Raw genomic sequence first — 22,151 nt, forward strand, 5'->3', positions numbered from 1 at the left:
ATAATGTTCGTTGTAATAGTAAATAAGACTAGTTTTTGAACATATAAGCGAGTTACACTACAAGAAGTTGTAAAAGGATGTAGTAATAATAGACTGGAATGTGATAACTAGATGTGCAACACTTGAGTTTCTTCAGCACAACCACAACCTATATTAGTCCCTTTTATATTATAATTTTATACTATAATTCTAACTTTAAAAAATTACCTTTATAGTACTACCTACTATCATATTCCCAAGCTCCATTATTTGATCATCACTTTATTTGTATTAGTCCCTTAGCTCATTATTTTACATTTGTTAAATAATCCAGGTGCTATTTTTTTAGCTTAAGACTATTTACTTTGTTTTATACTTAATTCAAACTATAGATTCACTACAAATCTTATGATTACAAGCATTGATCCAGATACCAACCTCTTATTTAATGACTTAAATGAATCAAACAGTAACTGTAATTACTACACTGCAGAACAATCAAAGGCACTTCTCAGTGCCAACAACAACATAACTATATTTAACTACAATATCAGATCTTTAAGCAAGCATTACGATGACCTCATAGCATTACTAAATTCCTTACATGCCAATATGTCCATCATTACACTAACTGAAACCTGGCTAAAGCCTGATAGTACAGATGTCTATGCCATTCCTGGTTACACAGCCATACACAACTGTAGGCCAGATCAACAAGGGGGTGGCACAGCTATATACTACTCAGACCAACTAGAATGTATCACTAATACTTGCACAAGGGATGAACATGGGGAATATATAATAGCTAAATTCAAATCAAAGTACCTACAAAAACCTCTCACATTGATAAACATCTACAGAGTTCCACAGTCAAACATTAGCCAATTTAGTCAAAATCTAGGAAGTATGATAACTGATGCACGCATGAACAAAGATCACTTACTACTCTCAGGTGACTTCAATATAAATCTCCTGCAAGACCAGGACCCACACGTTACTGAATTCACAAACACAATGAGTAACTGCATGTTGCTACCAACAGTAACAAAACCTACAAGAGTTACGGAGACTAGTGTTTCCCTACTTGACCACATCTGGACCAACACCATATCCCCTTTAAAATCAGGCATAATTACAGATAATACCAGACCACTACCCTACTTTCCTCATAACAACTCTTGGTAAACTACCCCAAGACACTACTAAAGTCACCTTCAGACTTCACAATGAGGCAGCCATTAATAACTTCACAACAGCAATAGCAAACATTGATTGGCACACTGAGCTAGAAACCTATACAGATATTGACGAATGTATTAATAATTTTCTAAAAAAAACCCAATACCTCTATAACAAGCACTGCCCTAAAAAAAACTAAACAGATGACAGCAAAGAGACTCAACAGTCCCTGGCTAACACCCAGCATTCTCAAATCCATCAATACAAAACACCAATATGAAAAACACTACAGAATGGGTCACATAACCAGAGACCAAACAAAACGTTACTCGTCAATCCTAACCAGCCTGATAAGAAGGGCAAAAAAATTGTATTATGAGAACAGATTATCCAACTTACGAGGTGATATAAAAAAGACCTGGAAAACCCTATCAGAAATTCTGGGAAAAAAAAAGATATCACGAAATAGGGAAATAAAATTAGCAAAAACAGATGAACCCCAACTCCCACCAACAGAAACAGCAAACAGACTCAATGATTTCTTCTCCACTATAGGACAAAACCTTGCCAATAAAATTCCAAGCTCAGATACCCCACCAAATGACTACCTCACCGGCAACTACCCGAACACACTGTTCCTAGCTCCGACTAACCCATACGAAGTCTCCCTTATTATCAACGCACTAAAAAACAAGGCAGGAGATTTAAATACCTTACCACCCCTTATATACAAAAAAGTGTCACAAGTGCTATCACCAATCATTGCAACACTTTAACAAATCCATTGAATCCTCCACCTTCCCTACAGTACTCAAAATAGCAAGGGTCACCCCGATCCACAAAGGAGGAGACCAAACAGAGTTGAATAACTATAGGCCAATATCCAACTTACACCCTCTCTCAAAAATCTTCGAAAAATTAATTCATAAACGAATCTACTCCTACCTTATCTCCCAAAACATACTCAACCCCTGCCAATTTGGATTCAGGCCTAATAAAAATACTAATGATGCTATTATACACATGCTAGAACATATATACACTGCAATAGAGAAAAAAGAAGTCCCACTGGGGATCTTCATTGACTTACGTAAAGCTTTTGATACAGTTGACCATGACTTGCTCCACGTAAAATTGTCACACTATGGTATAAGAGGGCACTCCCTCAACTACCTCAAGTCTTACCTCAGCAACAGAAGCCAATATGTGTACGCAAATAGGGCAAACTCTTCTGCACAACCAATTACAGTTGGTGTCCCACAGGGAAGTGTCCTTGGCCCTCTTCTCTTTCTCCTATACATAAATGACCTTCCAAATGCTTCGCAATTACTCAAACCCACACTATTTGCAGATGACACTACATACGTCTTCTCTCACCCGAGCCCAGTCACGCTAGCCAATACTGTAAATACCGAATTACAGAAAATATCTACCTGGATGAGGACTAACAAACTTACACTAAACATTGACAAAACCTACTTCATTCAGTTTGGTAACAGAGCTACAGATGTCCCTCTTAACATAATGATAAATGGATCACCTATCACAAAACTAACAGAGGGAAAATTCTTAGGAATCCACCTTGATAATAGACTCAAATTTCATACACATATACATCAAATTTCTAAGAAAATTTCCAAGACTGTAGGCATACTATCGAAGATACGGTACTATGTTCCACAGTCAGCCCTCCTGGCCCTATATCACTCTCTTATTTACCCCTATCTCACCTATGGAATTTGTGCATGGGGCTCAACAACAATTAACCATCTCAGACCACTAATTACCCAACAAAAGGCTGCAGTTAGAATGATAACAAATTCTCACTACAGGCAGCACACTCCACCAATATTCAATACACTAAACCTACTCACCATACAAAACATCCATACTTATTACTGCACCTATTACATACATAGAACACTTAACTCTGATATTAACCCTCCCCTCAAACATCTCCTTGCCAACCTCAACAGAACACATGACCATAACACAAGGCACAGATCACTCTTTGATGTTCCTCGTGTCCATCTCACACTATGCAAAAACTCAATGCACATAAAAGGCCCTAAAATCTGGAATTCATTACCTGTAAATATAAAAGAAACACAACCTGTTTATAAATTCAAGTCTCTTCTCAAAGATTACTTACTCACCCAAAACCAAATAAATACTGAATAACTGAACATTATAAATTGTATATCTTAAATGTTTCTCACAATTATATCACATAAATGTTAAACCTAAAACCCAATCTAACTTTATTATTTTTTAAATACACTACCTAACAGAATCACTACCTAACTGAATGCAACCATATGACCTGTCTTTGTAATACTCACTTGTGCTTTATAGTTATCTATATATTATATATTATCACACCGGCCGATTCCCACCAAGGCAGGGTGGCCCGAAAAAGAAAAACTTTCACCATCATTCACTCCATCACTGTCTTGCCAGAAGGGTGCTTTACACTACAGTTTTTAAACTGCAACATTAACACCCCTCCTTCAGAGTGCAGGCACTGTACTTCCCATCTCCAGGACTCAAGTCCGGCCTGCCGGTTTCCCTGAATCCCTTCATAAATGTTACTTTGCTCACACTCCAACAGCACGTCAAGTATTAAAAACCATTTGTCTCCATTCACTCCTATCAAACACGCTCACGCATGCCTGCTGGAAGTCCAAAAACTATACTCTCATACATTCCCCTCTTTGCCTCCAAGGACAAAGTTCTTTGTCTCCACAGACTCCTAAGTGCACCACTCACTCTTTTTCCCTCATCAATTCTATGATTCACCTCATCTTTCATAGACCCATCCGCTGACACGTCCACTCCCAAATATCTGAATACGTTCACCTCCTCCATACTCTCTCCCTCCAATCTGATATTCAATCTTTCATCACCTAATCTTTTTGTTATCCTCATAACCTTACTCTTTCCTGTATTCACCTTTAATTTCCTTCTTTTGCACACCCTACCAAATTCATCCACCAATCTCTGCAACTTCTCTTCAGAATCTCCCAAGAGCACAGTGTCATCAGCAAAGAGCAGCTGTGACAACTCCCACTTTGTGTGTGATTCTTTATCTTTTAACTCCACGCCTCTTGCCAAGACCCTCGCATTTACTTCTCTTACAACCCCATCTATAAATATATTAAACAACCACGGTGACATCACACATCCTTGTCTAAGGCCTACTTTTACTGGGAAAAAATTTCCCTCTTTCCTACATACTCTAACTTGAGCCTCACTATCCTCGTAAAAACTCTTCACTGCTTTCAGTAACCTACCTCCTACACCATACACTTGCAACATCTGCCACATTGCCCCCCTATCCACCCTGTCATACGCCTTTTCCAAATCCATAAATGCCACAAACACCTCTTTAGCCTTATCCAAATACTGCCCACTGTAATGGTCTATGCCTCCTTGTTCATAGTCTTACTCTTAATTCTTTCAATTATAACTCTACCATACACTTTACCAGGTACACTCAACAGACTTATCCCCCTATAATTTTTGCACTCTCTTTTATCCCCTTTGCCTTTATACAAAGGAACTATGCATGCTCTCTGCCAATCCCTAGGTACCTTACCCTCTTCCATACATTTATTAAATAATTGCACCAACCACTCCAAAACTATATCCCCACCTGCTTTTAACATTTCTATCTTTATCCCATCAATCCCGGCTGCCTTACCCCCTTTCATTTTACCTACTGCCTCACGAACTTCCCCCACACTCACAACTGGCTCTTCCTCACTCCTACAAGATGTTATTCCTCCTTGCCCTATACACGAAATCACAGCTTCCCTATCTTCATCAACATTTAACAATTCCTCAAAATATTCCTTCCATCTTCCCAATACCTCTAACTCTCCATTTAATAACTCTCCTCTCCTATTTTTAACTGACAAATCCATTTGTTCTCTAGGCTTTCTTAACTTGTTAATCTCACTCCAAAACTTTTTCTTATTTTCAACAAAATTTGTTGATAACATCTCACCCACTCTCTCATTTGCTCTCTTTTTACATTGCTTCACCACTCTCTTAACTTCTCTCTTTTTCTCCATATACTCTTCCCTCCTTGCATCACTTCTACTTTGTAAAAACTTCTCATATGCTAACTTTTTCTCCCTTACTACTCTCTTTACATCATCATTCCACCAATCGCTCCTCTTCCCTCCTGCACCCACTTTCCTGTAACCACAAACTTCTGCTGAGCACTCTAACACTACATTTTTAAACCTACCCCATACCTCTTCGACCCCATTGCCTATGCTCTCATTAGCCCATCTATCCTCCAATAGCTGTTTATATCTTACCCTAACTGCCTCCTCTTTTAGTTTATAAACCTTCACCTCTCTCTTCCCTGATGATTCTATTCTCCTTGTATCCCATCTACCTTTTACTCTCAGTGTAGCTACAACTAGAAAGTGATCTGATATATCTGTGGCCCCTCTATAAACATGTACATCCTGAAGTCTACTCAACAGTCTTTTATCTACCAATACATAATCCAACAAACTACTGTCATTTCGCCCTACATCATATCGTGTATACTTATTTATCCTCTTTTTCTTAAAATATGTATTACCTATAACTAAACCCCTTTCTATACAAAGTTCAATCAAAGGGCTCCCATTATCATTTACACCTGGCACCCCAAACTTACCTACCACACCCTCTCTAAAAGTTTCTCCTACTTTAGCATTCAAGTCCCCTACCACAATTACTCTCTCACTTGGTTCAAATGCTCCTATACATTCACTTAACATCTCCCAAAATCTCTCTCTCTCCTCTGCATTCCTCTCTTCTCCAGGTGCATACACGCTTATTATGACCCACTTCTCGCATCCAACCTTTACTTTAATCCACATAATTCTTGAATTTACACATTCATATTCTCTTTTCTCCTTCCATAACTGATCATTTAACATTACTGCTACCCCTTCCTTTGCTCTAACTCTCTCAGATACTCCAGATTTAATCCCATTTATTTCCCCCCACTGAAACTCTCCTACCCCCTTCAGCTTTGTTTCGCTTAGGGCCAGGACATCCAACTTCTTTTCATTCATAACATCAGCAATCATCTGTTTCTTGTCATCCGCACTACATCCACGCACATTTAAGCAACCCAGTTTTATAAAGTTTTTCTTCTTCTCTTTTTTAGTAATTGTATACAGGAGAAGGGGTTACTAGCCCATAGCCCATAGTTATCTGTTTACATTAATGTTTTATCACTGATTTCATCATTGCTTAGTAGCAGCGCTGTATAGTCCTTGTGGCTTAGCGCTTCTTTTTGATTATAATAATAATAATAATCATTGCTTAGTTAATCTTAAGTTAATTTTAAGCCAGCCCGTAATGCTATGCATAGTATAAGTGGCTTTGGCATACTGCTCTTATCTGTATTTTTTTTGTACCTCTGTATGTGTGCACAAATTGGAAATAAATAAATAAATAAATAAATAAAGTAATGAAACTTCTCGCCTGCGCAGTAGACTTCATTGGTTGACTACGGAGGTGATTATTATACTGAAGATAGAAGTGGAGAGATGATTTCCCTAAAGCAGCATGCTTGTTCATCAACTTGTGCCTATTGAACTCAAATTAACTTGTAATAAACAACTTTCTATGAATAAACAAAAGGGTAGACAAGAGGCCCGAACCGCAGTCCATAAATTGACAGTCTTGCGCTCTACCGTCTAGGTCAGTTTCCATTGTTTTCAACACTCCTCACCCCTAGGAAATGTTTGATTAATGTTGTACCCCCCCTACTACAGTAATATCACCCCCTACTACAGTAATATCACCCCCCTACTACAGTAATATCACCCCCCTACTACAGTAATATCACCCCCCTACTACAGTAATATCACCCCCCTACTACAGTAATATCACCCCCCTACTACAGTAATATCACCCCCCTACTACAGTAATATCACCCCCTACTACAGTAATATCACCCCCCTACTACAGTAATATCACCCCCCCTACTACAGTAATATCACCCCCTACTACAGTAATATCACCCCCCTACTACAGTAATATCACCCCCCTACTACAGTAATATCACCCCCTACTACAGTAATATCACCCCCCTACTACAGTAATATCACCCCCCTACTACAGTAATATCACCCCCCTACTACAGTAATATCACCCCCCCTACTACATTACTGTAGTAGGGGGGTGATATTACTATCACCCCCCCTACTACAGTAATATCACCCCCCTACTACAGTAATATCACCCCCCCTACTACAGTAATATCACCCCCCTACTACAGTAATATCACCCCCCCTACTACATTACTGTAGTAGGGGGGGTGATATTACTATCACCCCCCCTACTACAGTAATATCACCCCCCTACTACAGTAATATCACCCCCCCCCCTACTACATTACTGTAGTAGGGGGGTGATATTACTATCACCCCCCTACTACAGTAATATCACCCCCCCTACTACATTACTGTAGTAGGGGGGGTGATATTACTATCACCCCCCTACTACAGTAATATCACCCCCCTACTACAGTAATATCACCCCCCTACTACAGTAATATCACCCCCCTACTACAGTAATATAACCCCCCTACTACATTACTGTAGTAGGGGGGGTGATATTACTATCACCCCCCCTACTACAGTAATATCACCCCCCTCTACTACATTACTGTAGTGTGCTGGTGTGTGGTGGGCGAGGAGGAGGCTGTCTCACCCATGCTGATGTGTGGTGGGCGAGGAGGAGGCTGCCTCACCCATGCTGGTGTGTGGTGGGCGAGGAGGAGGCTGCCTCACCCATGCTGATGTGTGGTGGGCGAGGAGGAGGCTGCCTCACCCATGCTGATGTGTGGTGGGCGAGGAGGAGGCTGCCTCACCCATGCTGGTGTGTGGTAGGCGAGGAGGAGGCTGTCTCACCCATGCTGATGTGTGGTGGGCGAGGAGGAGGCTGCCTCACCCATGCTGGTGTGTGGTAGGCGAGGAGGAGGCTGTCTCACCCATGCTGGTGTGTGGTGGGCGAGGAGGAGGCTGCCTCACCCATGCTGGTGTGTGGTAGGCGAGGAGGAGGCTGCCTCACCCATGCTGGTGTGTGGTGAGCGAGGAGGAGGCTGTCTCACCCATGCTGGTGTGTGGTGGGCGAGGAGGAGGCTGCCTCACCCATGCTGGTGTGTGGTGGGCGAGGAGGAGGCTGCCTCACCCATGCTGGTGTGTTTTAGGCGAGGAGGAGGCTGTCTCACCCATGCTGGTGTGTGGTGGGCGAGGAGGAGGCTGCCTCACCCATGCTGGTGTGTGGTAGGCGAGGAGGAGGCTGTCTCACCCATGCTGATGTGTGGTGGGCGAGGAGGAGGCTGCCTCACCCATGCTGGTGTGTGGTGAGCGAGGAGGAGGCTGCCTCACCCATGCTGGTGTGTGGTAGGCGAGGAGGAGGCTGCCTCACCCATGCTGGTGTGTGGTGAGCGAGGAGGAGGCTGCCTCACCCATGCTGGTGTGTGGTAGGCGAGGAGGAGGCTGTCTCACCCATGCTGGTGTGTGGTAGGCGAGGAGGAGGCTGCCTCACCCATGCTGGTGTGTGGTAGGCGAGGAGGAGGCTGTCTCACCCATGCTGGTGTGTGGTAGGTGAGGAGGAGGCTGCCTCACCCATGCTGGTGTGTGGTGGGCGAGGAGGAGGCTGCCTCACCCATGCTGGTGTGTGGTAGGCGAGGAGGAGGCTGTCTCACCCATGCTGGTGTGTGGTAGGCGGGGAGGAGGCTGTCTCACCCATGCTGGTGTGTGGTAGGCGAGGAGGAGGCTGTCTCACCCATGCTGATGTGTGGTGGGCGAGGAGGAGGCTGCCTCACCCATGCTGGTGTGTGGTAGGCGAGGAGGAGGCTGTCTCACCCATGCTGGTGTGTGGTGGGCGAGGAGGAGGCTGCCTCACCCATGCTGGTGTGTGGTAGGCGAGGAGGAGGCTGTCTCACCCATGCTGGTGTGTGGTGGGCGAGGAGGAGGCTGCCTCACCCATGCTGGTGTGTGGTGAGCGAGGAGGAGGCTGCCTCACCCATGCTGGTGTGTGGTAGGCGAGGAGGAGGCTGCCTCACCCATGCTGGTGTGTGGTGAGCGAGGAGGAGGCTGCCTCACCCATGCTGGTGTGTGGTAGGCGAGGAGGAGACTGTCTCACCCATGCTGGTGTGTGGTAGGCGAGGAGGAGGCTGCCTCACCCATGCTGGTGTGTGGTAGGCGAGGAGGAGGCTGTCTCACCCATGCTGGTGTGTGGTAGGTGAGGAGGAGGCTGCCTCACCCATGCTGGTGTGTGGTAGGCGAGGAGGAGGCTGTCTCACCCATGCTGGTGTGTGGTAGGTGAGGAGGAGGCTGTCTCACCCATGCTGGTGTGTGGTAGGTGAGGAGGAGGCTGTCTCACCCATGCTGGTGTGTGGTAGGCGAGGAGGAGGCTGCCTCACCCATGCTGGTGTGTGGTGAACGAGGAGGAGGCTGTCTCACCCATGCTGGTGTGTGGTGAGCGAGGAGGAGGCTGCCTCACCCATGCTGGTGTGTGGTGGGCGAGGAGGAGGCTGCCTCACCCATGCTGGTGTGTGGTGGGCGAGGAGGAGGCTGTCTCACCCATGCTGGTGTGTGGTGGGCGAGGAGGAGGCTGCCTCACCCATGCTGGTGTGTGGTAGGCGAGGAGGAGGCTGCCTCACCCATGCTGGTGTGTGGTAGGCGAGGAGGAGGCTGTCTCACCCATGCTGGTGTGTGGTAGGCGAGGAGGAGGCTGTCTCACCCATGCTGGGGGACTAACAGTTTTACTGCCCGTAACAAAAATTTATTGGCCCTAACGACGGAGTGAATCAACTTTGAAAGGCTTTGATCATAATTTAAGTTTCGTTGTGGTAGTTCCAGCATATTCAGTAGTCATTTTTGTGATCTCACTGACTCACTAATTAGCTGACTCACGCACTGAGTCTCATTTTCACTCTCTCTCTCTCTCTCTCTCTCTCTCTCTCTCTCTCTTCCCTCTCCCCTGTCTTACTCCCAGCTCCTCACATCTGGGGCGCGTACCCAGAATACAGCAGGCATTACCCCTCTGAACCGCAGCGCTGAGTTTCTGGATCAGAAATCTAGCTGCTTTGTGTTCCCTAGTTACCCTGATGAATCTTTTCCTTTACTCCTTAAGGAACTTAGATGGACTAATATATATATATATATATATATATATATATATATATATATATATATATATATATATATATATATATATATATATATATTGTACGGTAATGAAATCACGAAACAAGTAATTTTTAAATCATTTACGAAACTGCGGAAGGCCAAAACTCGACCCTACGAACCTTGTACCGCCTCCAGAGACAGCACAATGTACGCATCACCTTACCTCTGTGCCACCGATCCTAATGAATCACGCATGCAGCTGAGCTACATGTTTTTCTCGTGATCCGAGGACACTCGTGGCAGTGGTATCTCAAGGATTAATTTCAGCCTCCTCCTGTATTCAAACAGGAGGAGGCTGAAATTAATCCAAACTACGGATTCTCTGCAATATATTCACACCAAACACTGCCCTCAGACATGACATCTCCACTGCCTCCAGCCTTCTCCTCGCTGCAACATTCATCACCCATGCTTCACACCCATATAAGAGCGTTGGTAAAACTATACTCTCATACATTCCCCTCTTTGCCTCCAAGGACAAAGTTCTTTGTCTCCACAGACTCCTAAGTGCACCACTCACCTTTTTCCCTCATCAATTCTATGATTCACCTCATCTTTCACAGACCCATCCGCTGACACGTCCACTCCCAAATATCTGAATACATTCACCTCCTCCATACTCTCTCCCTCCAATCTGATATCCAGTCTTTCGTTATTTAATTTCTTTTATCCTCATTTTCTTACCCATTCGTATATTCACTTTTAATTTTCTTCTTTAAGTACCCTACCAAACTCATCCATATATATATATATATATATATATATATATATATATATATATATATATATATATATATATATATATATATATATATTTATGAGATAGAGAGATGGGTGAATATACACAGAATGACTGTATCAAACTAAATTTATTGTATTATAGTCAATATCATAAGTATATTTTCTCTAAAATGAGTAAATATTACTGGCTCCGAGAATATTGAAAAGACGAGACGTTGCTGAAATATATTTTATGAGAACGTTTCGCTGTGTAGAGTTTTCCAGGTCATGAATTACAAAAGTTGTACACAGAGCGTAAGGTTGTCTATTGTAACACTTGCTGTGCCAAGTGTTACACTGCATTAGTTTTCTGCACACAACTTATGTACATGATACCCACCCCTTGTGAACATGATGCAACACCATGGTATGAGTGGGGATCGAACTCTTGGCTCGAGTCGTAAAACCCCAGACCGTCGTGTTAGCCACTGGGTCAGCTAGCCACAATAAGATTCATCCAACTAGGTATATTTCTATACCATAGGAAGGTTAGCATAGGCCACCACTGTGACCACATATGCATGTTTTTACAGATGAATCTCCCGCCAGCGTAGCTGTGACGAACTCTAGCTCAAGTCCCCTCAAAGCCGTCATCATGACTTACGAAATCGTAATGACACAATTTCAATCGTGTTATAAAACACCATGTTAACATGATAATTATATACAACACCGAGAAGTTAACAAGATATATATGCAACAGTCACGTATCTTTATACCAGAACAAAGACACATGTGTACTTGCACGTGTTTCTAACTTGCACATGTGTCTAACTTGCACATGTGTCTAACTTGCACATGTGTCTAACTTGCACATGTGTCTAACTTGCACATGTGTCTAACTTGCACATGTGTCTAACTTGCACATGTGTCTAACTTGCACATGTGTCTAACTTGCACATGTGTCTAACTTGCACATGTGTCTAACTTGCACATGTGTCTAACTTGCACATGTGTCTAACTTGCACATGTGTGTAACTTGCACATATTCACTCCTTGCTTAAGCCTCTCCTGAGGGCACAACACACAACGTTATATCAGGTAAACTCACCTCATGTACACATGAGGTAAACTTACCCATATTCACTCCAGGTAAACTCACCTCATGTACACATGAGGTAAACTTACCCATATTCACTCCAGGTAAACTCACCTCATGTACACATGAGGTAAACTTACCCATATTCACTCCAGGTAAACTCACCTCATGTACACATGAGGTAAACTTACCCATATTCACTCCAGGTAAACTCACCTCATGTACACATGAGGTAAACTTACTCATATTCACTCCAGGTAAACTCACCTCATGTACACATGAGGTAAACTTACTCATATTCACTCCAGGTAAACTCACCTCATGTACACATGAGGTAAACTTACCCATATTCACTCCAGGTAAACTCACCTCATGTACACATGAGGTAAACTTACCCATATTCACTCCAGGTAAACTCACCTCATGTACACATGAGGTAAACTTACCCATATTCACTCCAGGTAAACTCACCTCATGTACACATGAGGTAAACTTACTCATATTCACTCCAGGTAAACTCACCTCATGTACACATGAGGTAAACTTACTCATATTCACTCCAGGTAAACTCACCTCATGTACACATGAGGTAAACTTACCCATATTCACTCCAGGTAAACTCACCTCATGTACACATGAGGTAAACTTACCCATATTCACTCCAGGTAAACTCACCTCATGTACACATTAGGTAAACTTACCCATATTCACTCCAGGTAAACTCACCTCATGTACACATGAGGTAAACTTACCCATATTCACTCCAGGTAAACTCACCTCATGTACACATGAGGTAAACTTACCCATATTCACTCCAGGTAAACTCACCTCATGTACACATGAGGTAAACTTACCCATATTCACTCCAGGTAAACTCACCTCATGTACACATGAGGTAAACTTACCCATATTCACTCCAGGTAAACTCACCTCATGTACACATGAGGTAAACTTACCCATATTCACTCCTGGTAAACCTCATATACGCATCTGCAACATATGACAGATATTTTTCACTGGCAAATACTCTGTGTATATATATATATATTCAATATTTATATTCTAAGCTTGAAGTCACTGAAAGAGTCCTGTAACCTTTGCTTCTCATGAAAGCAAGAAAAGGCTCTTTGTAGAATGGAGTTATCTGGGTTTAGTCCAGTACTAAGTTGATTCTGGAGAATTATTAATGATTTGGGGGATGGCTGGCTGGTCGTTAGAACAGCAGTAAAGCGTACTATCTACCGTTTTCTACGTGTATACAACACGTAATATGAGACCTGGGTGTGTTGCTGTCGTGTATAAAAATACTTGTCAGTGTTAAGAGAAATTCAACACTTCAGTGTTGCACACATCTTGTCAATGTTTTTCTCACTTGCAAGTATTGATCTTGTCACTGCATGTATTCACTCCACTCATTTTTTTTTTTTATTCGCCGGTATTCTCTCGGCCCGGGTCTTTTCCAAGTAGTGGTGACCCGGCCTTGGCTCCCTATCTGGGGAGTGTCTCGAGACTTAAGTCTCCCATGGGAGGAGGTAAAGTACCTCCTCATCTTTGGGACCAAGTGTCCCCAGGCCTAGCCACATTCCCCGCCCTCACGGGGCTCGTAGGGAGAAGCTAGGCCTCTGGTCTGCCATCTACCCCGCCTCAAATGGGCTCGTGGGGATGGCAGTCTTATGAGCTGCAGATGGTAGCAAGCTCAGGCTTACTCCACTCATGAATACTTACACATTCCGGCATGTAAATATGCTCTTATACTAGCATGTATACATTCCCTTCGTGTTAGTATTGTAATACATACATGAATGCATTCATACACATCTCGGCTACATATAATATACTCACTGAACCTACACACCTCTATGCTAATTCTTACCCGAGTGGGCAATAAAATTGAAATTAAAAACTGAAGCCAATTTAGCTAATCCCGGCTAATTTATTATTTTATACATGTTTAATAGTTAATTATTTGGCCTTTGTTAAAGCTGAATTTTATTGGAAATATATTTCCTGGCTAATAGGCTTGTTATTGTGGTTAAATATTGTAGTGTGTCCGTAAATGTTACTGCTATTTTCTTGGTAATTTGTGATGTCAGGTGATGAAGAATGGGAGAGGGAAGGATGGGAAGGAGGGAGGGAGGGAAAAGAGAGAGAGAGAGAGAGAGAGAGAGAGAGAGAGAGAGAGAGAGAGAGAGAGAGAGAGAGAGATGGTGGGCGGGGCGGCTGTGCACAACCACGTTGTAAACCTACAAAGCGGCCAGGAAGCTCACAACACTTAAGTATCTCATCTGCTTGACAGCAGAGGCTGCAAGATTCTGTATAAGGTACAAATACGCTCACACCTTGAGTATGCTCCACTTTCTTGGACTGCCTCCCCTCAGTCTCATCTGGGACTTCTTGACAGAATAGAGACAGAGAGGGAGGGAGAGAGAGAGAAGGTGAGAGGGGGGAGAGACAGAAATTTGAAGTAATTGTGGGAGTAAAAAACGAGTGTGTGATGAATGAAAATGAAGAGAGCAGGAAAAGAGAGAAAACGGTATAAAGGAGAGACGGGGAATATTTTCCATTAATGTCTGATGCTCCTTTAGACATCATTGTAAAAGATCTGACTGCTAGAAGGTCAGTACGAATTATATTAAGCCTGACAAATCATTGTTGTCGTTTACAAATGACTGTTGCTGAAAGACTCGCAAGATATGTTGCTGAAATTGTTAGAGCCTAGAAGTACCAGGAACGGATGAAGTGAGGAAACTGAATGAAGCAGAGAGAAGAGAGCAGAGAGAAGAGAGCAGAGAGAAGAGAGAAGAGAGCAGAGAGAAGAGAGCAGAGAGAAGAGAGCAGAGAGAAGAGAGCAGAGAGAAGAGAGCAGAGAGAAGAGAGCAGAGAGCAGAGAGCAGAGAGCAGAGAGAAGAGAGCAGAGAGAAGAGAGCAGAGAGAAGAGAGCAGAGAGAAGAGAGCAGAGAGCAGAGAGCAGAGAGCAGAGAGAAGAGAGCAGAGAGAAGAGAGCAGAGAGAAGAGAGCAGAGAGAAGAGAGCAGAGAGCAGAGAGCAGAGAGCAGAGAGAAGAGAGCAGAGAGAAGAGAGCAGAGAGCAGAAGGACAGGTAATGCAAGAGTAGAGATTATTAAACATCGAGAAGATTAATGTTAAAGCAACATATAAACATGAACTTCGAATACTTTAATGCTATTTTTAAGAGAATAAAGAACTTTTGACTAATGGTGACCAGGTGATCTGCGCTCTTAAAAAGTCTTCAAGTAGTTGAGAGTCTTCAAACCCAATTAACAAACTAGGAAGTAATGTCCCAATAGCTAAGTAGGGCAACACGATGATACAAATGGGTGAGAATATCATTTTGCTCAGTTGAGTTCAAAGGCGAGACTTTTCAAGAATTATACTAGACATCATTATCACAGCAGTCAATTTGCTTGCTGTATTTGACAGCTAACCCAAATTACTTAAGCCTTTTGTGAATTTAGTGCTGTTTGTTAGGTCGTTGTTACAAGTATAACTAAATCAGTGAATGTTTAGGGTAAGTGATAGGAATATGTAAACAGTCGTTGCCAAATTTTATGTAAATTTTTATTTACACTGAAAATTTATGTAAATCTAGGCTGTAGGTTGGTAGACAGCAACCGCCCAGGGAGGTACTACCGTCCTGCCAAGTGAGTGTAAAACGACAGCCTGTAATTGTTGTACATGATAGTAGGACTGTTGGTATCTTTTTTTCTGTCTCAAACATGCAAGATTTCAGGTACGTCTTGCTACTTCTACTTACATTAAGGTCACACTACACATACATGTACAAGCATATATATATATACACACCTTTCTGGATTTTCTATTTTTATCTTAGTAGTTCTTGTTCTTGTTTATTTCCTCTTATCTCCATGGGGAAGTGGAACAGAATTCTTCCTCCGTAAGCCATGCGTGTCGTAAGAGGCTACTAAAATGCCAGGAGCAAGGGGCTAGTAACCCTTTCTCCTGTATATATTACTAAATGTCAAAGGAGAAACTCGTTTTTCTTTTTGGGCCACCCTGCCTCGGTGGGATACTGCCGGTGCGTTGAAAGAAATTTACGTATATAACTATAATTAAGAATTATATCAATATAACTGCAGGGGATAAGGAGTTAGGTGGAGGTACCACATGTGTGGGTGTAAATCAGGTGAAGGTACCACATGTGTGGGTGTGGGTCAGGTGGAGGTACCACATGTGTGGGTGTAGGTCAGGTGGAGGTACCACATGTGTGGGTGTGGGTCAGGTGGATGTACCACACGTGTGGGTGTGGGTCAGGTGGAGGTACCACATGTGTGGGTGTGGGTCAGGTGGAGGTACCACATGTGTGGGTGTGGGTCAGGTGGAGGTACCACACGTGTGGGTGTGGGTCAGGTGGAGGTACCACACGTGTGGGTGTGGGTCAGGTGGAGGTACCACACGTGTGGGTGTGGGTCAGGTGGAGGTACCACACGTGTGGGTGTGGGTCAGGTGGAGGTACAGAGTGCAGGTGAGTCTAGGTGAAGGGTGGGGAAGCTAAATTAAAGGAGATACTATCATAGATGTTTACACTGGTAGGTATGAGAAATGAATCATGGAAGAAAAATATAGAAACACGCGGGAAATAATGTGCACTTGTTATTTTTACGTTACTGGCTTGTTGACTTCAACCTTGACTTCACCTACCCAGACGTCAACCTTGACTTCACCAAGTGAAGTCTATTAAACTGTGTCAGAAAGACTTTTATTCCTAGTGTAAATCTTGATATTTGTTTCACTTGTGTTAGCTGAGTGTTCGTTATGCTGATATTATTCCCCAGTGTTGTGTATCATTTATGTGTTAGTCTGGGCGCTATGATTTTTTTTTTTCGTAATAATTATTGTAATTGTGCACAACTTTTCTAGTTGTGCACAATTATAATTATTAACTTCTCCAATGATTACAGTGTTATTTTCTTCCTGATAATTTCTATTACTGTATTATTCACTCCCTTGTATTATTTCCTCGTTTGTTATTATTAAATGTTGTAGGTCATACTTTATTTTGTGTTAATTAAACTATCCTGATGTGTTAACTTAAACAATTCTCATTGTATGTGTTAAACAATTCTTATTGTATGTTAACTTAAACAATTATCATTATATGTGTTAACTTAAATAGTTCTCATTGTATGTGTTAACTTAAACAGTTCTCATTGTATGTGTTAACTTAAACAGTTCTCATTGTATGTGTTAACTTAAACAGTTCTCATTGTATGTGTTAACTTAAACAGTTCTCATTGTATGTGTTAACTTAAACAGTTCTCATTGTATGTGTTAACTTAAACAGTTCTCATTGTATGTGTTAACTTAAACAGTTCTCATTGTATGTGTTAACTTAAACAGTTCTCATTGTATGTGTTAACTTAAACAGTTCTCATTGTATGTGTTAACTTAAACAGTTCTCATTGTATGTGTTAACTTAAACAGTTCTCATTGTATGTGTTAACTTAAACAGTTCTCATTGTATGTGTTAACTTAAACAGTTCTCATTGTATGTGTTAAACAGTTCTCATTGTATATGTTAACTTAAACAATTCTCATTGTATTTCCCTGCTGTTACCAGTGTGTTAGCTCAGTTAACATTATCTTCAGCGAGTTAAAATTTCATTTTCCATTGTGTGTTGTTAACTTTGTGTGCCAAGAATTTCGTACATTGCAACAGCCTCATATCTTGTGTCTTGTTTACATACAGTATGAACCGCACCTTGTGTGAGAGCAACGAATTATTTTATTTACAGGAAGATTACCTTCGCAGATTATTTTCTGTGTAGTGACTGAGATTGTTGCCTGTTATTATAGTTATGGGAGAGCGTTAAACCCGTAGGATTATACAGAGCCTGTGTGTGGGGGGGGGAAGGTATTCAGGCTTAATTCAGGGAACTGGAGCGCAGATCCGATTACCAAGATCAAGAGCTCCTCAGCAACCTCAATCACCAGGTATCAATACCTGGTGATACAGGCTCTGTATAATCCTACGGGTTTAGTGCTCTATGTTTTACAATCAATATGTGTGTGTGATTTACCTTGTTTCTTTTAACTGCTGTCGTATTCCGGTTATCAGAACAAATTCGCTATTGAAATAATCATTTTTTTTGCTAATTTCAATATATCAGTCGACTGTTTTGAGAAAGCTGTTGCTTTAACTGTTATTAAAAGTTAAATTGTTCTCATCCATATATTTCATTTCATAATTTTTGTAAGCTATATTTTGTGTGTGCAATTTTTACTGATATATTGACTTAATTCTGCTTATTTTTCACTATTTTGTTTTTATTCTCCAGTAATTAGCCCAATTTTCACTGTTATTCTGTGCTCCATTATCCAGTATTCAATATTTTTCATGTGTTTTGCTGCAGTAAATTATTACTTTGCTTCGTGTGAAGTATTAATTTTATTGGAATAATTCCATCTACATTGTTACGATTTTTATATTGCCGTTTATTACTCTTGTTTTATTTTCTCTATTCTCCCCTGTTTTAGTGTCCATTATTTCATTATCTCCTTTCTCTTGTTCTTGTTTTTAGAAAATTTATTTTTTCCAGCAAATTTGCATTTTATATATAGTTACTGATTCTTAGTTTTCATAATTTTGCATTAACAATTTCTTTACCTGACATTTATTAAATTGCAATTAATTCAAGTTCCAGTAATAAATCTTGTCTTTGCAGTGTTACGCAATTAATGATTTTAATTAGACAAATTTTAGTGAGTTTTCTCATTCAGTGTTTCATCATTTATGTATATGAGGAGTTATTTAAGCATGTTGTCATATATTTTTTTCATTCTTGGCTTTCATTTTTTCCTCATTTTTTTCACTTTTTCTCCTTAGCTATGTCTCAACTTCCTGCAATTAATTCTAATATTACGTCAGTGAATAATGTCACTCAAGACACTGACATCTCAGCTCAGAATCGTAGTGTCTCCTTGTCAATATAGTTGTTCAAGTACTCCAGTTGCTTTTCCAGCCTTTGATGGTAACCTAAACAATCTTGAAGTTTGGTTTATCACCATTAACACTAGAGCAAATATTGTTGTCGAAGGTGAACCATCAACATAATCTACGATTAGGCTTGCGGAAGAAAGTATTGCCAGATCTTCCTCGCCTGGAGAATAGTTTGAGATCATTGCCATGCTTTTACTAAGTGGTCACAATATAAAAACATGATTCGTTCTTGTCGCATCCCATAAACAGCCTCAGATCCTTATGTCATTCTTAATGAATGCAAAACCTATCGCAGGTGAATCATTAACCAATTTCACATTTCGACTCTCTACGTTCTCGTCTTCATTCGACAGAGCAGTGAAAGCTACAAGTTTTATACGTAAAAAGAAAAAAAAGACGCCAGTCTGGATTTTGGCAGATTATAAGCATTTGGGTGTAAATTAATACCACTGACTTCCTCGTGTGCGCACACCGCTACTACTCCAACAATTGATATGGAATCTTTAGCAGTCCTGGTACAAGCATGTACTGTTTCTACTCTCCGCCTGCGGGCTTTTTCTTTAGTCCTTCAAGCTTCATAAGTTTTCCCTTTCGTCGGTTGAACTCCAGGAGCCATTTACTGGACCAGGTTTGCAGTCTGATCTATGGCAGTTCTTTTCATGTTATTCCTGCCTGCTCCTCTAGCTTTTGTACCAGTCTTTTGTGTGGTACTCTGTCAAAAGACTTCTTACAGTCCAAGAAGATGCAGTCTTCCCATCCCTGTCTCACCTGTCTTGTTACCTTCTCATAGAACTCCAGAAGGTATGTGACACAGGATTTCCATCCCTGAGCTCCACCACTCTTCTCTCGATAATCTTCTCCATAACTTTACATACTATACATGTCAGTGACACTAGTCTGTAGTTTAATGCTTTCTTAAAAAATGGGAGACTACTGTTTTCCACTCCTCTGGCATTTGCCCTGCTTCGTTTGATTTGAAGATTGTTTATAGCAGTACACACACACACACACACACACACACACACACACACACACACACACACACACACACACACACACACACACAGCCAGGAGCTGAGTATGGGGCCAGGAGCTGAGTATCGACCCCTGCAACCACAATTAGGTGAGTACACACACACACACATACCTAGTAGCGATCAGTGAAGAGGCGGGGCCAGGAGCTCGGACTCGACCCCCGCAACCTCAACTAGGTGAGTACACAGAGAGAGAGAGAGAGAGAGAGAGAGAGAGAGAGAGAGAGAGAGAGAAACAGTGTCAGATAACTAGCCACATAACACTGAAGAACACGTTAAATAGTAAATAACAAAATAAGAATTAAGAGATATAAAGCAGGTAATTACCAAAGGCAGAGAAGTGGAACATCAAGAAAAAATTAAAAACAGATGAAAGGGGAGAAAACGAGGGAACGAGGGGAAACGAGAGAGAGAAATTGCGGGAGTTAGAAAATACTGTAGTGATGAGGGGAAATGGGTAGACTAAACAGAACGTGGTAACGGAATGAGGGGAGACAAAAGCAGTGAGGGGAGGAGGTGGGAGGTACGGAAGGAAGGGACGACAAAGAGAACAATGAGGGAATGGGGTATGAGATCTATGCGATGAATGGGGGAGTGAGAAGAGGACAGATGTGAGGGGAATAAGGGGTGATGGGGTCACGGGGTGATGAATGAAGAATTAGGGGAAAATATATTGGACAGAATGTGGGGTAGGAGAGACGGGAGAGAATGCAGTGGGTGGAGGGAGGGCTAAAAGAGGTGGGTGGGGAGTGCACTGCATGAAGGGTGAGTTGAAGGTGTCGAGTGAGGATTTAGGTCATACTGGCCCGTGTTGTGAGTGAGGAAGGGAAGAGATAGTTGGAACATTACTGAAGGTTTTAAACCCTGAGTATCGATACATAAGCATGTTTTCAGCGACGTAGAGTGGCACAAAGAAACATATTCACTCTCGCTTAATCAGTTTAACTATAAATCAGGAATTCTGATGAAGGCCTATTGGTCCATGGTAAGAATTGAAACTACCCCACACACCATTTAGGGTTCAAGCACAATAACACCAGGACTCAAGTTCGGCTAACTGGTTTTCTCCTGGAGAACTTTAGAAGTGTTTCCTTGCTCACAAACAGCACATCAAATACTTTAATCCATTTGTCACCAATGATGCCCATTTAATCCACGCACCACACTCAAAAACACGCCTGCTAAATGTTCAAGCTTCTATAACTTAAAGCCTCCGTCACGCCCTGTTTTCGGCCCTTCCTGGGACGATGCCTATCTGCCCTTAAGTGTGCATCTGAGCTGCAGGAAAGCCGAGGTCAAAGTGAACGGTTAAAAGGATAATGCGGGCAATTACCTGGTTCTGATTATTACATCAATTTGTAAAAGGGTTCATTGTGCTTAAAACATGAAAGATATAAGGAGAGAGAGAGAGGGAGAGAGGGAGAGAAAGAGGGAGAGAAAGAGGGAGAGAAAGAGAGAGAGAAAGAGAGAGAGAGAGAGAGAGAGAGAGAGAGAGAGAGAGAGAGAGAGAGAGAGAGAGAGAGACAGACAGACAGACAGACAGACAGACAGAGACCCATCCTGGATAGATCTGTCATTTCAGCAGAGCCTACAACCCAGGAGGGATGTGGGTGGCCTTACTGTTATGTACAACACCAACATTGTCAAGAGTACTACACGTGGCTCCACTTCGAGGACAGCGAGAAGCCAGCTTCTATACCACAAGACGGGCAGAAAGCAGCAGTTTCACTCTGGCTGTACCCTTTTCCAGAACATCATTTCATCTGAGATCATTTATCCCCAGGATGACTCGAGTCTGGAACACATTCGTACAGCATTATGATGTCAACGAGATAAAGTCAGTTGATCAAATGAAAATGCTGGCCCACAGATGGCTCCAACTTCATCCTGTTCCCTACTTTTGTTTCATAACAATAAAAATGCTTTCAAATAAGCTGATGTAGGT

The sequence above is a fragment of the Cherax quadricarinatus genome, chromosome 84, assembly GCF_038502225.1.
Source record: "Cherax quadricarinatus isolate ZL_2023a chromosome 84, ASM3850222v1, whole genome shotgun sequence".
Taxonomy (NCBI): domain Eukaryota; kingdom Metazoa; phylum Arthropoda; class Malacostraca; order Decapoda; family Parastacidae; genus Cherax; species Cherax quadricarinatus.